This window comes from Staurois parvus, unplaced genomic scaffold, assembly GCF_062004578.1.
Source record: "Staurois parvus isolate SC_StPar_1 unplaced genomic scaffold, SC_StPar_1.0 ptg000106l, whole genome shotgun sequence".
Classification (NCBI taxonomy): Eukaryota; Metazoa; Chordata; class Amphibia; order Anura; family Ranidae; genus Staurois; species Staurois parvus.
The window spans coordinates 8,107,361-8,123,435 of record NW_028317902.1 but is presented as its reverse complement, the minus strand read 5'-3'; the positions used below and the strand labels follow the sequence as shown (position 1 = coordinate 8,123,435).

Here is a 16,075-nt window from a genome sequence, read left to right as displayed (position 1 = left end):
TTATTAGCGATTACTACGACCTTAAGGGCTTATGTACATGGGTTATTTGGCCCAGGCTCTCTTTGGTTCAAGGGAGGCACAGGTACAGTATACAGCCCAGTGCCTGCAGCCTGTCAAAATCAATGACAGATTGAAATACGCAATTATTGTATTCTGTTGTGAGCTGTATTAATGCTTAGGGTCACCTGCATTCAAGGATGTATGGCCCAATGCAGGAATCCAATGTAAAGGTAACTAATATTTTCAATTAATTACTTCCATTTTAATACAATTTATATACATATTGTTGCATTCCTATGCTTTTTTTTCTAGGAACATATACTTTTTTTCTTTTTATACTGTTTGGTCATAGGAGCTTTCTAAAAGAATTTACTGGACCCTGGTCTGCAAAGATTGAGAACCACTCCCATGGGCAATTTTAGAGATCTAACCTTACCTTGCAGTAAAATGGTCCTTTGCAAATGCAGTTTTACATAACTACCTCCTTCCCCAGCTGCTCCACTTTCCTGCATTTATTTTGCTTACTCTGTTATTTAGGTCTTTATTAAAGAAAAAGAGTGGGTAATCAGGTAATGGAGAGCATGAGGTTCACAACACTTCTGCAAGGGTGTGACAGCGCTGATGCTTCGCCACTCAATTATCCACTCTTGTCACATAGGGCTTTTAAGAGAGTACTATTAGCAAGCTTCAAGTTGGGATTGTGGTTCATGTAGGGCTTTTTTTCAGTAGGAACATGGGAGAATGCAGTTCCGGCACCTCCAGCATGGAATATAATTCCAGGGGGTGCTGGGGTGTGCTGAAGGGTCTAATAATGCTGTCTGTTGGTTGATCTAATGTTGCTGGAGGAGACCTATTTTTGATGATGGTCTATTGTTGCTGTGGATGTCTGTTGTTGTTGCTGCTGGGGGATCTATTGTTGCTGAGGGGTGGAATATGTTGCTGGGGAGTAAATTAATTATGGAGTGCAACTATATTTACATGGCAGTCTATTGTTGCTGATGGGGAATTTATTGTTGCTGGGGGGCTTGTATTGCTGGGAGGTTCACTTTTGCAGGGATCTACTATTAAGAGAGGGGTCTGTTGTCACTGGCTGCTGAAGAGTCTATTGATGCTGGCTGCTGAGAAATCTGCTGTTGCTGCTGGGGGTCTATTGTTGTTGGAGTCCATTGTTGCTGGGGGGTCTATTGTTGTTGGGGTCTATTGCTGCTGGCTGCAGGTGTTCTTTTTTAGTGTTTTTTTCTTGTTCTCAATAACAGATTCTAAAAAAATTACTTGACACCACAAAATGATACTTGGTCCTGTATTCTCTAAGAGGGGCGGTACTGGGAAGTGGGTAGGGGTTGAGACAAGAAGTATCTCATAAGGGAGTAGTTCCTGCATCTATTCTCTGAGAAAAAAAGCCCTGGGTTCATGTAAGGGTTTCTTAGCTCCCAGCTGAATGGAAGGTGAGGAACTGTCAAGTTAAATGAATTAAACTAGATTAGATCTACCGGTGTTAAGTGCCTTGAACTAGCTTTAAGCTAAAGATAAGTGAAAAATGCACACATTTTGTGTTGTATAACCATAATAACATCAATATTTTTCAGAAACAAGAATTTCTACTCCCTTGAATGCAGACTTACTACATATTTTCATTACCGTGTGATACTGTAAATACAATGGAAAGTATAATTGTTTTGTGTCATGTATGCATCAGGAATAAAGGAATTGTTGTTGGATGAATAATGTGGTTGTGTCATGTTGAAAAATGTGATAAGTTGACCAGAAGAGTCCCAAGACTTAACGTGGGCCACACATGGGTCAGTTTTTATCCATCAATCAGCGGGTTGAAGGAAGAAAATTGACCCGATTCGCTCAATCACACAATGGAGGTAGATGGGGTAATTCGCCTTGCTGAGTCTTTGTATTCTGACAGTGGAGAGACTTCCCCAGTGTCAGAATACACAGATCAGTGCTGTAGTCTATTGCCTGTGGCACTGATCAAGTAAAAAAAATACCAACAGGGCAGTTGAACAGAAGTCAGTCGATAGAACAACTTCTTTTCAACCACAGTGGCCACACATGGATTGAAATTCAGCCAGTCCTTGTTGAAGCAGATGAATGTTGATCCCCAGTGTTCCAGTGTGCCTCTGACTGCATTCATCAACAAACAGGAACACTTCTGCTAATCTATTTATGATATAGTGGAGATAACAGATACTATTTGTGTGGACATAATAGTCTGTCTAATATTAAATTATATTTGATGACATTGCATTAATTGCATATAACCTACCCATACTGAAAATTATTTTGAGTGTTTAATAACATTCCTAAACTCACATAAACAAATTACATCCTACATCTAATCTGAAGTTTATATCATAATTGTGCAATCATGTGTTTAATCTGTACTAGCTATACCCAGAGGCATCTAAGATGAATACCTCAATCTATCTTTGTGTAATGCAGTGTTTCTCAACCTTTTTTTAGTCACGGCAGCCTTTAAAATTCTGCACAATCTGGAGGCACCCCATGCTAAAATTTAAAGAACTAAACTAATAGTTTCACATAACAAAGCAACCTCCACTCATGTAGGACTCATGTATTCTTACAAAGTGAATACAGCTTTGCGCAATGGTACTGACTAGTATTCCAACGTTCCTCTCCTCCCCCCTTCCACAGCTAAAGTGACCCCAGTGGTGATGGAAATGGGCAAACATAGAGGCAAATGCCCAAGAGATGCTGTCCGGGAATCTATGGTGGCTTACGCATTTTAAGGGCAAGCCCTCTTCACAGCTAGAAGAGGGCTTGCCCTTAAACGCGTCAGCCACCGCGGATTCCCGGACGGAGTCTCTTTGGCATTCACCTCTATTTGGGTCCTACCCACCTCTGCATTAGTGGACAACTATTTGCATATTGCTGTAACAACTTTGCTGTTTGTGAGTGTATATGCTTTTGCCTACTTTTAAAAAACTCCCTTGGGATAATGCACTAGGCCGTGGCACCCTCTGTTCTTTGTCTTTTTGCAGTTGGTCTCTGGACTACCCCAGCCATTTGAGGGCAGCAAAGTCTACAGATCCCTTGGCTATATCTTTGAAAGAATACATAGCAGGACTGTCCCGAGTCCTCCACATTTACAGTATGCACAGGTACTGTATATAGACAGATCATTTTCTGAATACAGTGGACCTGTTTGCATGATCACAAGAAAAAGAAAATGTGTGTACTGCATCATAAAGTGGGTGTGGTTTACATTGCGCTGAATATTGGGTTTGCAGTTTAGTGTACGGAATGAGGCAGCATGGAATAGGGTATGTACAGCCCAGCATACGGAATGAGGTGGTGTGGAATAGGGCATGCACAGCCCAGCTTATGGATTGTGGTGGTGTGGAATCGGGTAAGTACAGCACAGTGTACAGAAGGAGGTGGTGTGGAATAGGGTATGTATGGAATGAGGTGGTGTGGAAGAGGGTATGAACAGTGCTGTATATGGAATGAGGTAGTGTGGAATTGGGTATGTACAGCGCAGTGTACAGAAGGAGGTGGTGTGGAATAGGGTATGTATGGAATGAGGTGGTGTGGAAGAGGGTATGTACAGGGCAGTGTATGGAATGAGTTAGTGTGGATTCCGGTATGTACAGGGCAGTGTACAGAAGGAGGTGGTGTGGAATAGGGTATGTATGGAATGAGGTGGTGTGGAAGAGGGTATGAACAGTGCTGTATATGGAATGAGGTAGTGTGGAATTGGGTATGTACAGCGCAGTGTACAGAAGGAGGTGGTGTGGAATAGGGTATGTATGGAATAAGGTGGAGTGGAAGAGGGTATGTACAGGGCAGTGTATGGAATGAGGTAGTGTGGAATTGGGTATGTACAGCGCAGTGTACAAAAGGAGGTGGTGTGGAATAGGGTATGTATGGAATAAGGTGGAGTGGAAGAGGGTATGAACAGTGCTGTATATGGAATGAGGTAGTGTGGAATTGGGTATGTACAGCGCAGTGTACAGAAGGAGGTGGTGTGGAATAGGGTATGTATGGAATAAGGTGGAGTGGAAGAGGGTATGTACAGGGCAGTGTATGGAATGAGTTAGTGTGGATTCAGATATGTACAGCACAGTGTACAGAAGGAGGTGGTGTGGAAAAGGGTATGTATGGAATGAGGTGTAGTGGAAGAGGGTATGTACAGGGCAGTGTATGGAATGAGTTAGTGTGGAATTGGGTATGTACAGGGCAGTGTATGGAATGAGGTAATTCAGTGCAGTACAGGGGCTAGTAGGACAGTTGCTACAAGTAGGACAGTTGCTACAAGGTGCCTTCTACATATGCTGCCGGGATCTTTTGCAGTCACATTCAGCGGAGAAGAGGGCCCCAGGATAGACGTAGGACGTGCTAGTAAAATAATATCCCCCAACTGGATTGTTGGAATACCTTACAACTTTCTCTACAATGTGCTGTGGCTGCATTGCAGAGGGAAGAACAAGACTAGACAGAGGTAGACTTCACATACAGATTTCTATCCATCTGCTTCTGAATGCTGGGGCAAGTGATGAGGATTACAAGGGAGAGACAGATTCCACTGACAGCCCCTTTTGACCTGAATCCCTGGTGTGCATAGTAAGTACACAATCTGCACCTGGAGCCCATGTGCACTGTATGCACTGAATACATTAGGAATTTGCTAGCCTTCCAAGACAGTGATTTCGCATTTGAAGTCAGTGGTTCAGCATGATGACCAGGAAACTAGCGTTTTTAGAAAGTGATTGGCAACTGCAACCACTATGGTTATAGGTTTTCTTGAAAAAACAACACAGTCAACATCATTATCATCTACAGTAGACAGTTCAATTGTACTATAATCCAAGTTTTTGGATGAAAATGAACATGGCTGTGAAAGATCTCTAGGTAAGATTGTGTGATGCACTTGCAAGCTGTATTGGGGTACTGTTTGTCCTAAATGGATGAAAAAGGAATTTTGTTCTGCAATCACAACAGCTTAAACAAGCAGTTAGCGAACAAGAAAATACAGTTCTAATGAGAATAAACTAGAAATTAAATACTACACCTGCTGCTACAGATTATGTTTAGGATTTTAATCCAGATGTTTCCAACATCAAATATAATATGTAAATTTTTCTGATATTTATTAATGTGTTTCAATAGAAATGCTACACAGTATAAGTGGTCATAAAGTTTACTTACTTGAGTTATCCCAAAAACAGCTTCTTCTTGAATGTGTTTGTGTGAGAGAGGCATGGCCTTTAAATATATCCCCCGCCCTTAACGTGTATATATGTTACATTAAGCAAACTTGGCAGCTGGAACTTTGCCAATTCCTTGTTAATGTTCAGTAAACCAGTGAACTACAGTACTTACAGCATTAGTATTGCCAAAATAAACATTTTAAAGAAAAGCTTCTTGTTTTCCTTATTAACCACACACTGCTGCATAATAGCATAAGCCCCTACATTCACAAATACATGGACAATGTAATTAAAACGGAACTCCACAAATAATCTATATTGCTCATCTACATTGGTCCAGCTTGGCATGATGCTAGTATCAGGGGCGGACTGACCATTAGAGCACTCGAGCACTGCCCGAGGGCCCGGGGTCAGTTGGGGGCCCCATGAGATGCCTTTTGATACCTTTCACAGGCTTTTTGGGTGTGGTTTGAGTGTTGGTGAGGACACAGGGGCCCCATGATTTGCTATTGCCCGGGGGCCCCATGAGTTGTCAGTCCGCCCCTGGTTAGTATGTATTACTCATACCTGATGTACTGTTTGGGAAGTTGGAAATCGCTGTAGCTGTCTATGCTACTACAGTGATAGCTGCAATCTTGCAGGATACTCTCAGGTCCTGTGAAAGCAGCTGCTCCTCTGCACATTGGCCTCAGGGGGGTCGCACTGTGTTGTCACCATTTGTGGACTACTTTGTATTTTTTTTCAGGACTCATTCTATCCTGTGGAAAATGGTGAAAGGTCTGAGGGCCAAAACATCAGGAGAGCGTTCAGGAACTTAATATGTACAGTCTGGAGGAAAAGGGGAAAGGGGAGACATGACTGAAACCTTTAAATACATCAAGAGAGTGAATAAGGTTCAGAGGTCAGTATTTTCAATATGAAACCAAAATCAAGAAAACAGGGACATGACCTCAAACTAACTGGAGGAAACTGGATAACTAATCTTAGAAAGTAATATTTTACTGAAAGGATAGTTGATGCTTGGAATAAACTTCCAGCAGAGGTAGTAAGCCAGTCAACAGTAAATAGTTTCAAACATGCTTGGGACAAACATAGGTCTATACTCAGATCTAAACAAAACAAAACAAAAATGCAAAACATATGTAGCACTCTCTATTGTGCTACTAGAATAGTGTAAGCAAATCTATTGGGTATGACTCATGGTAACTGTGTGAATCTGTGATTAAGTTCAGGTTACTGCAAGTCAAGCTGGGTGACTTAACAAGTTGGAACTCTATCGCCTCCACCTGGTTCTCGAGGACTATAGAAACCTTCCAGAAGCCAGTAGATGGAAGAGGCGGTGTTAGGAAAATACCTGTAGAGAGTGGAGACAAATGACTGAGAACATCAGGCTAAGCACCGCTCACAGTTCTTAAGAGGTTGAATTATTTGGACCACTAGATAGAGGATCAGTATCAGAGTCACTAGCCAAGGTTGATGCAGGAGAAGAGTTTCGTAGTCGGTGGTCACAAGCCAAGGTTGATGCAGGAGAACAGTTTCGTAGTCAGAACACAAGCCACGGTTAATACAGGAGAAGAATTTCATAGTCTGGGGTCACAAGCCAAAGTTGATTCCAAGTAGTAATAGTGGTAGCTCAAAGCTGTGGGTAGAAATACGGGGAGGAGCACAATAATCTGGCAATAGGAAGTGCAGAGGCATGGCATAAATAAGGAAGTGAATTGGAGGGGCAAAGACTTCAAGGTGCAAGAGAAAACAAGGTTCAAGACAGGATCATCAAATAATTTGTTCAGGGACCTGTCCAGCATTCTAGGTGGCTCAGGTAAAAGAGACCCTTCTGAGTTTAAACCCAATCCCTGTCAGACCTAATCTACATGTTTGTGGGAGTCTAACTAATCCCAGGTTTGGAGGCCCTGGTAGAGTGGTGGACAAGCCCAGAAATATGGGATAGTCAGACTGGCTAGTCAGGTGCAAGCTGGAGTGCTGAGGAGACTGTTGGCGGCTGGGGAGGGCTTGACTCCGAGCTGGCTCAGGAGGGTCCATTCAGCAGTACAGAACAGGATCAAGGCTTAGGAGTACATGAGCAGACCCTGGGATTCACAAGGTGAGAGTCTGCCACATGTAGCAAACTTCCAAAGGACAGCACTGGGCTTAATCCCTTATCATTGTCCTGGGAGATCTAGAGAGCAGCCAGGAAGGCTGGTAGTGTCTGCAGGCTGTGGAGTTTGGAGCAGTTCTGCAGGGGAGGGGAGACATCTCTGCGTGTATTTTACAAGAAGCTAAATTGATTTCGGAGGGGCTGCTAGTTCCTTGCCTGTAAAGGGCTGTTGCTACTGATCTGCAATGACTGACGGCTTTCAAGGAAAAGAACAGTCCAGTATCTGTTTCTGTAAATAGGAATGAAGTTATCCCAGTGCTTTGATTCAATTAAGTTGGGCATCCTATAATCCCTATCCAAGTTATATTCCTCTAATAAAATAACAATGGACTGTTCACTGGCTGTGGGTGCAAGTGTGGAAAATGCATGTTGTCTGGCTGTGCAGAGCTTAGAGGTACCAAGAAACACAGCAGCCCTCACGAGGGTAATGCTACACATATAAAATTTAAAAAAAACCACAGGCAGACTTAATGGACCACTTTGTCTTTTTTTGTGCCATCACTTTTCTAGGTTTCTTTTGTTTATAAGGCATTCTCTGATTGGATGAGGTGGAGGTCATGATGTCACTGCTCCTACACTCTATTGTGGTAATGCATGCATATTGATGTGTGATTTTATGCACAATAATATGTTTTGCATTATTAATATACAGGATTTATATAGCGCCAACAGTTTACGCAGCGTTTTACAACAAAAGGGCAGACAGTACAATTACAACACAAATGAATACAGGAGGATTCAGAGGGCCCTGCTCCTTAGAGCTTACAATCTAAGAGTTGGGTAGCCAATTCATTTAACCACTTGCCTACTGGGCACTTTTACACCCTTCCTGCCCAGGCCAATTTTCAGCTTTCAGTACTGTTGCACTTTGAATAACAATTGTGTGGTCATGCAACACTGTACCCAAACAAAGTTGTTATTTTTTTGAGACAGAGTTTTCTTTTGGTGGTATTTAATCACCACTGGGTTCTTTATTTTTTGCTAAACAAACAGAAAAAGGCCACAAATTTAGAAAAAAAAATGTTTTCCTTAGTTTCTGTTCTAAAATTTTACACATGGGTAATTTTTCTTCTTCAGTGTTGTGCGATGATGAGGATGCACTGATGTATACTAATATGCAGCACTGATGAGGCGACACTGATGAGGCTGCACTGATGGGCACTAATAGGCTGCACTGATGAGGAGACACTGATGAGGCTGCACTGATGGGCACTAATAGGCTGCACTGATGAGGAGACACTGATGAGGCTGCACTGATGGGCACTGACGAGGAGGCACTGATGAGGCTGCACTGATATGCGGCACCAATGGGCACTGATAGGCGGCACTGATGGGCACTGATAGGTAGCACTGAAGGTCACTGATAGGCGGCACTGACTGGTGGCACTGACAGGCACTGACTGGTGACACTGATGGACACTGACTGGCGGCACTGATGGACACTGAATGGCAGCACTGATGGACACTGACAGTCAGCATTGATGGACACTGACAGTCAGCACTGATAGACACTGTTGGGACTGCACTGATGGACACTGTTGGGGCTGCACTGATGTCTTTTACACTTGCCAGTTATCGGCAGTACTTTTCTCACGCTGTGACAGCATGAGGAAAGTGCAGCTGATAACCGGCAACTGTGTTTACATTGAGATCAGCTGTGATTGAACACAGCTGATCACGTGGTAAAGGGCCTCTGTGGTTGGCCCTTTACTGTGATATGTGATCAGCTGTATCAGACGTCATATGACGCCCTTCCAAAACTGGACAACCGTGCCGTAGTCGTCATTCGGCTATAGCCCTGTCGTCAAGTTGTTAAATGGATTTTCCACACACACGCACATTTTTAAAAATGTAGCACACAGCAATAAATTAGCATAGTGTTGTGGCATGAAGCAACGCACGTGTGTTAGCAAGGTGTATCAGGGTGCCATTAACAATGAATGGTACCACAGCACACCAAGAACAACCCTTGTTTTTGTGTACTGCTGCAACATGTGGGAACTCACATGAGTTCCCACATTGCACAAATGTGTTTTTTTTTTTATTTTTAATCTATTTTTTTTACTACTAGGGGTTTATTAAAAGACCATAGATCTGAATAAGCCCCTGATTCTTTACTTTTTTTCTGGCCTGCCAAGCTGCATACTCAAATAAGGGTTTGGTATGGATTCTGAGGAGTGCCTCAGTCTTTTTTTCCTTGATTTTTGTGTGAAGTACCCCCTTAAAATCCATACCAGACCCAAAGGGCCTGACATGAATTAGGGACGACCCCCACACCAGTTCCTGGCTTTTTTGCTTACGTGGCCAGGATTCCCAGTCATGCAAGTTGTAAGTGAATGGGGCTGGAGGCTGGTGGAACAACATCATGTTACTTGTTGAACCCTGACTGGCCGCTGCACCCCCCCCCCCCGAAACCATGTTGTGACACTAGCGAGGGATCTTCTCCTCCCGCTAGCTGTCATAATTTAAAAAAAAGTGTAAGGGGCTCCTCCCACCCAGCGGCATCACTCACTGTGTTCTGTGAATTAAAAATTTGCGGCTGTTGGCTCAATGATCTACCATGGCGCTGTGAGTACTGTGGTAGTTCATTGAGTCTTCCTGCCAAATAAGTATCAGCTCCCCCGTACAAGGAAGCAGATACAGTGACAGGTCTGCAGGAGACCTGCACAGCATTAGCGATCTGCTGACCACTGCTGCAATACTTTACAGGCTCCCTCCCCCAAAAATAATGCACAATTTTTACCTGCAAAAAAATGTGCATTTATTATTTTTTGATGAAAGGTGAACTTATCCTTTAAGTTTATCTTCTACCACAGGTTAGAAAGATTTATGAAAGTGAATTTCCAGACATATAAGTGAATGAACTGTGGTTTCTAAGTACTCAGTAGGTGTCCTCACAAACCAATGATGTTACACGGTCCCATTAGCTTACATGTTGGAGAATCCCTGGCGACATGGGCAAAGGGGTGGGGATGTGGGGGCTCTCAGTGACTACACCCCGTGGACCGCCCAGCTGGCTAGGCGCCAAAAGTTTTTTAAATAGTGTAAGTGTCGTTCCTTTTAATTGATGTTCTTCACAATAAAGCAGTGTTACACTATGGCATTTTCTGTGCTTGGGCTCTTTTCTCTATGAGCCTACCTCTTAAAAGGAGACCACTGGATGACACCTTAGTTACCGGCTCCCTCTGGTGGATTTCGGGTATACTGCATACTCCCTGATGCAGGGTTAAATATCTGTGATGACATCCTGATCGCTGGCTCCCTCTGGTGGATCCTGATCGCTTTGCTATTATCTGGAAGAGTGGCTAATAGGCTGGAATTCCTGTGGCAGTCCATCAGACGATCCATATCCTAGATGTCCAACGGCAGATGACCTATGTATCATCATTCATATGCGCTATAGTTAGTGCTATCTGGTTAGTGTAATCTACACCTATACGTACCACCAATGTCACCATTGTGATTCTGACCTGTGTAAGACTGTCACAAGATTACCACACATTCAGAGTGTTGTATATTATAATTTCTTCAAATATCAAGAGACGCTATATATATCTGTAGGCTATACGGGTTTTGTTATTGGTAATGATTTATGATAAGACTTTTCATTTTGATGTTGATATATATATTGTATTTAGAAGGTTCTGAGGTCATTGCCTTTCATGCTAGCTGCTCCACCCACACAGATCTAGCACTCGTTTTTTACATATATTTATATCTTACATTCTGTCACAATTACCATGTCTGGTCTCCTTGAGAACACCCTGCCCCTCTACCTGCCACCTCTAATATCTGCAGCCACTGTTGAAGGCCTGCCACCAATATCGACTAAAAATGGGGCCATAGCTGTTGTTTTTTGCAGCAATTTTTTAGCAACGATTTCAAATATGCAAATGCTGTGAATTTTGCTTAAAAAGGCCCATCCTGTACTCTAAGATTTTATCTGTGGGGCTATTTGGGCATCATGGCACCCAAAACCCACTTAAAAAGCACAGTATTCCAAATGCACATGTTCCTGAAATTGGCTGGCAATATATGTGGGTGCTGCAGACATTCAAAGGGAAACGCATGTTAACAGTACACCAAGAATCTCCAGAAGAGGTCCAAAACTTTATTTAGTCATCACACCATAGTTACAAAAGTAATATTTCGGCTACTCAAAGGTCCCCTTCATCAGGCATGTCTGATGAAAAGATCCTGCGAGGCTCTGAAACGTTGCTTTTGTAACTATGGTGTGATCACTAAATAAAGGTTTGGACCTGTTCTGGAGATCCTTGGTATGCTGGTGACATATTTCTTGCTTCAACACCCAATTTTCTCACAGCTGTCCTACAGTTGCAGATACAGTTAATGTTTGTTAAAGAAAGACCATCCTCCGCTCTGCAGGAATTTTTCTGTGGGGTTATTGTATTTGGGAAACACCAACACCCAAAACTCAATTTTTTCTCAGCTGTGTAATGGTAGATAAAACTATATAATCTTTGGCTATGGTTGATCCTCTTCTCTATAAGAATTTTCCTTTTGGGTTACATTGCATTGTTTCCACTAATACCCAAAATTTTATTTATACAGTTTTCTTAATGGATGTAGAAATTGTTAAATTTTTTAGGCTGCATTGGTCATTCATTTTTGGTTGAATTGCAGTGCATCATCATTAAAGCAGTGTGAAGGAGCTGACAAGGAGTCAACAGTTCTCCTCCCCGTTGGAGATGCTCGGCAATCACCGGGCGCCGGCGGGTAATCACCGGCCAGGAATCAGTGGTTGACAGCTGTGACAGCAGCATGGGTAGGGCCCACGTGTAACGCTCGCACCACCTAACTGCCGATGCTAAATCACGTATATATATGTGATTTTGCGCACCCATGCCACCCTGTAGCAGTATATCTGCTATAGGGCGGTCGGGAAGCGGTTAAGTGCTGGGTGAGCAAGGTATGTTGTCTTCAGGTGTGCAGAGAAATCACAAAACAGTTCAGCGGTTCCTTGTCACTATTTTTTTGAACTGAGTCTTTTTTTTCAACATCATCAGTTTTAAAAAATATAAACTATTTTTTTAAGGGTGCTAAATGCCTATTAATTCGCTCAGAAATTGCAGCCTGTCCAAATAGTTTTTTTTAGATATGGTGCAAACAGTATCAGTTTAAAAAAAAAGACACTCATTTCTTTACCCTAGGTTCACACCTAAGCATTTTCCGCAGCATTTTGCGTATTTCAGAAATGTGCGACTGTCCATTTAACATTATTTCCTATGGGACACGTTCACATCTCTGCGTTTTCACCTGGTGCGTTTTTTGGAAAGGGTCAGGGACTTTGTTTAATGCAAAAAGTTGCGTTTTCGGTTCTATAGACTGCTATGCAAATGCTGCAGAACAGCATATATTGCATTTTTGCTGTGTTTTTGCTGCATTTCTGCCACATTTTTGATGCATTTTAAACCTGCCTAGCAGTAAGCAAAAAAAAAAAAATTAAAAAATGCAGCAAAAACGCAGGTGCAAAATGCAACGACATTACAGAAAAGGCTCAAAAGCAACCTGCATAGGTGTGAACCTAGCCTTACCTTAGGTTCACACCTAAGCATGTTCTGCAGTGTTTTGCGTTTTGTAGAAATGCAGTACAGTTCATTTAACATGATATCCTATGGGACATGTTAACATCTGCGCGTTTTCACCTGGTGAGTTTTTTGGAAAGGGTCAGGAACCTTTTTTAACGCAAAAAGTTGTGTTTTTGGTTCTATAGACTTCAATGGGAATGCTACAGAAAAGCATATATTGCGTTGTTGCTGCGATTTTGATGTGTTTTGAGTTTAAAATCTGCCTAGCAACAGGAAAAATAAAAAACCAGCGAAATGCATAAAAAGCGCATAAAAAATGCATAAAAAATGCAAGTGCAAAAAACACGACGCAAAACGCAATGCAGAAACGCCTCAAATGCAACCTGCTATCGTCAGTCTTCAAAATTACTTTCTGTTCAAACATGCTTTCTATCTGTGGTGAAAATCTGTATTCTATTTCTACCATCGCTTCCACAAAAACTCACTAACAGGTGAATGTAAATCAAGGGGTGATAGATTAAAAAGAACAGTGGTGCCTCCCTATTATTCATACCAGGTCCCTCATGTCTGATATGGATTTGAACCCTTTCGCTGCCAGAGCCGTTTTTGCATTTTTTTTTTGCACACGTTAAAAAATCATTTTAGGCCTGGATATTATACAAAACCCCCAAACATTATATATTTTCTGAAAGCAGAAATCCTAGAGAATTACTGCTAGTTCTAATTTTATACATCACACAATATCACTGCAAAGGTCTAGGAAATGCAACATTTCAGTAAAAAACACACTAAAGTGAATTTTAGGGCAAACAAACCCAATACGTTACTCACATTTTTGGTAAGATATAAAAGACGAGGTTTCACCAAGTAAATAGATACCCATCATGTCAAACCTTAAATTTGTGTGCACCTATGAAATTTTCTCTATGCAACGCTTCAAAAGCCCCTACAGGTTATCAGTTTAGTGTTGTGGAGGAGGTCTTGTGCTAGAATTATTGCTCTCACTCCAGCATGCGTGGTGATATGTAACATGTATTGCAATCCACATTTTCACACGTAGGTGCCCCAACGTGCATATATGTGGTGGTAGGGGGGCCTCAAAATATTTTTTGGGGGGATGTTATGTGCTTGGGTGTAACTATTTTTTTTTGCAATAAAAATAACACAAAGTCCCCTATGTGATGATTTTTAGGTGACAGGTTCTCTTTAATGAGACATGCACGGTCTAAAATACCTCTTGAAATACATTTCTATGCAGATAGAATAGTCAGAGAAAGTGACAGCGTACACGTAGCTTTCCGGGTCATAACAAGAAGGGGAGTAGAACGGGCATTAATCTGCTTTCCCCTTTCCTCTCCACTGGCATCCGCCAAGCAGAACCTGGAATCTATGGCAGGAGAGCACGTGCATGGGGGGGGAGACCATTATCAGGGGATGTGGAAGAAATCGGGCGGCAGCTCAGCCTCAGGAGTCTGCCTGGCAGTTTTTACACAATCCCGGTGGCTGCAGTCACTGGATTGTGTATAAACCCCCTCCCACTGACCATTTGGAAACTCGGGCACTGCCCGAGGGCCCGAGGTCAGTAGGTGGCCCCATGAGATGCCCCGGTACCTTTTTCATAGGCTTTTTTGAGTTTGGGCAAGGACACAGGGGCCCCATGATCCCCTATTGCCCAGGGGCCCCATGAGTTGTCAGTCCGCCCCTGGTCAGGTCTGTACGATACAGAGACCTGGCAGAGAAAGGGTTAAGGGGGACCCCCTCAAATCATGTAATTCATGGTGAGCAGTCATCAGAATCAGACGTGTCAGCAGGTCTTTGCTTTTAATGAGTCAGCAGTTGTCATTCATCAGATCTGCATTGCTGGACAATGTGATTGATGCTTGACAATGTGATTAATGGCAACCCACACTGCAAGGGTTAGTTGCTGGTTTTTGTTTAGGGGTGAGGATAGCAGAGATATGCTCCCCCCTATGGTTTTGCATTCTTGTGCGGTGAACTGTTCCTGACATCATCACTCCCATACACTGGCTCTGGATGTGAGGATTGCAGCAATAGTCCACCACTGGATGACTGACAGTCACCACTCTCTACTCAGAGCGGCTGCGAGAACTCAGCGATTTGTGGTCATGTGATCTGAGTTCTCATTCCTAAAGCCAGTGGAGGACCGATGCTGCATCCACCTAGGCAAGTATGATTTTTTTTTAAATCGAAATCCCATACTTCTCTTTTAAACTCTGATCATTGGAACAGCTTTTCTATGAAAAGAACTATTACTGTTCATCAAGATCTTTCAAAGTACACATTAGACAGGAACAGAAAACTACAACCACTGGCAAAAATTACAACTGCTTATATCCTATTGGCTTACTAATTGCTGTAAAAGGGAAAAACTACATTCTCAGAAATAAAACTCACCTTACTAATCAGATAATTGGAAAAATGAATCAAGAGAGAAATGACAATTAAAAAGGCATTCAGAAGAAGGTCAGGAATCATGACCACTAAAAGCTATCATTATTTTTTTCTTTGGAGCTTACAATGACCTGTTTAAAAGTTTGAATCTAATAACTTCCACTTTTAAACCACAGAATATATCTAAAGCCTAAACTAGGCTGACACCTAATGGCAATAAAGGATAACATAACAGTGATGTTGTCTTTTAAAGGATAAGTTCACCTTTTGACAAAAAATAATACTTATTTTTTTGCAGGTAAAAAATGTGCATTTATTATTTTTTGTTGCAAGAGCCTGAAAAGCATTGCACCAGCGATCAAGAGATTGCTGATGCCATGCAGGTCTTATGCAGACTTGTCAGTGTGTCTGCTGCCTCGTACTTCGTAGGGGAAAGCTGTTACTGATACTATGAAGACTGAATGAACTACCACAGCGCTCACAGCATTGTGGTAGTTAATTCAGAACTACAAGCTGACAGCCACTAAGGCTATCGGGACTTGTAGTTTACCATTCACTGGGGGCTGTGAATAAGTGAAGCAGCTGGGTAGGCGGAGCCCCACACGGCCACTTTTTTTTAGAGTCTTTGGGGACCATCTAAAGTGCATGTCCTTCCATACATCAAGATAATCTAGATGGCTCTCAAATAATACAAATTAACGGGTTTTTTTATTGCTATAAGTTCCATAGCCCACAAACTACTTCATAACTCTAAATATACACTAATCTTAGGAAAGCAA

At 42.3% G+C, this 16,075-nt stretch overlaps 1 protein-coding gene across 1 annotated transcript in view; it reads right to left on the bottom strand.

Annotated features, from left to right (window-relative positions):
- LOC149467571 (flavin-containing monooxygenase 5-like) overlaps positions 1-5,239 on the bottom strand; it is a 52,919-nt gene extending 47,680 nt beyond the window's left edge. The window contains exon 1 of the mRNA XM_089671538.1: positions 5,179-5,239. The gene's annotated coding sequence lies outside the window, so the exon portion shown is untranslated. The remainder of the gene's footprint in view (positions 1-5,178) is intronic.
- Between the last annotated feature and the right edge of the window lie 10,836 nt (positions 5,240-16,075).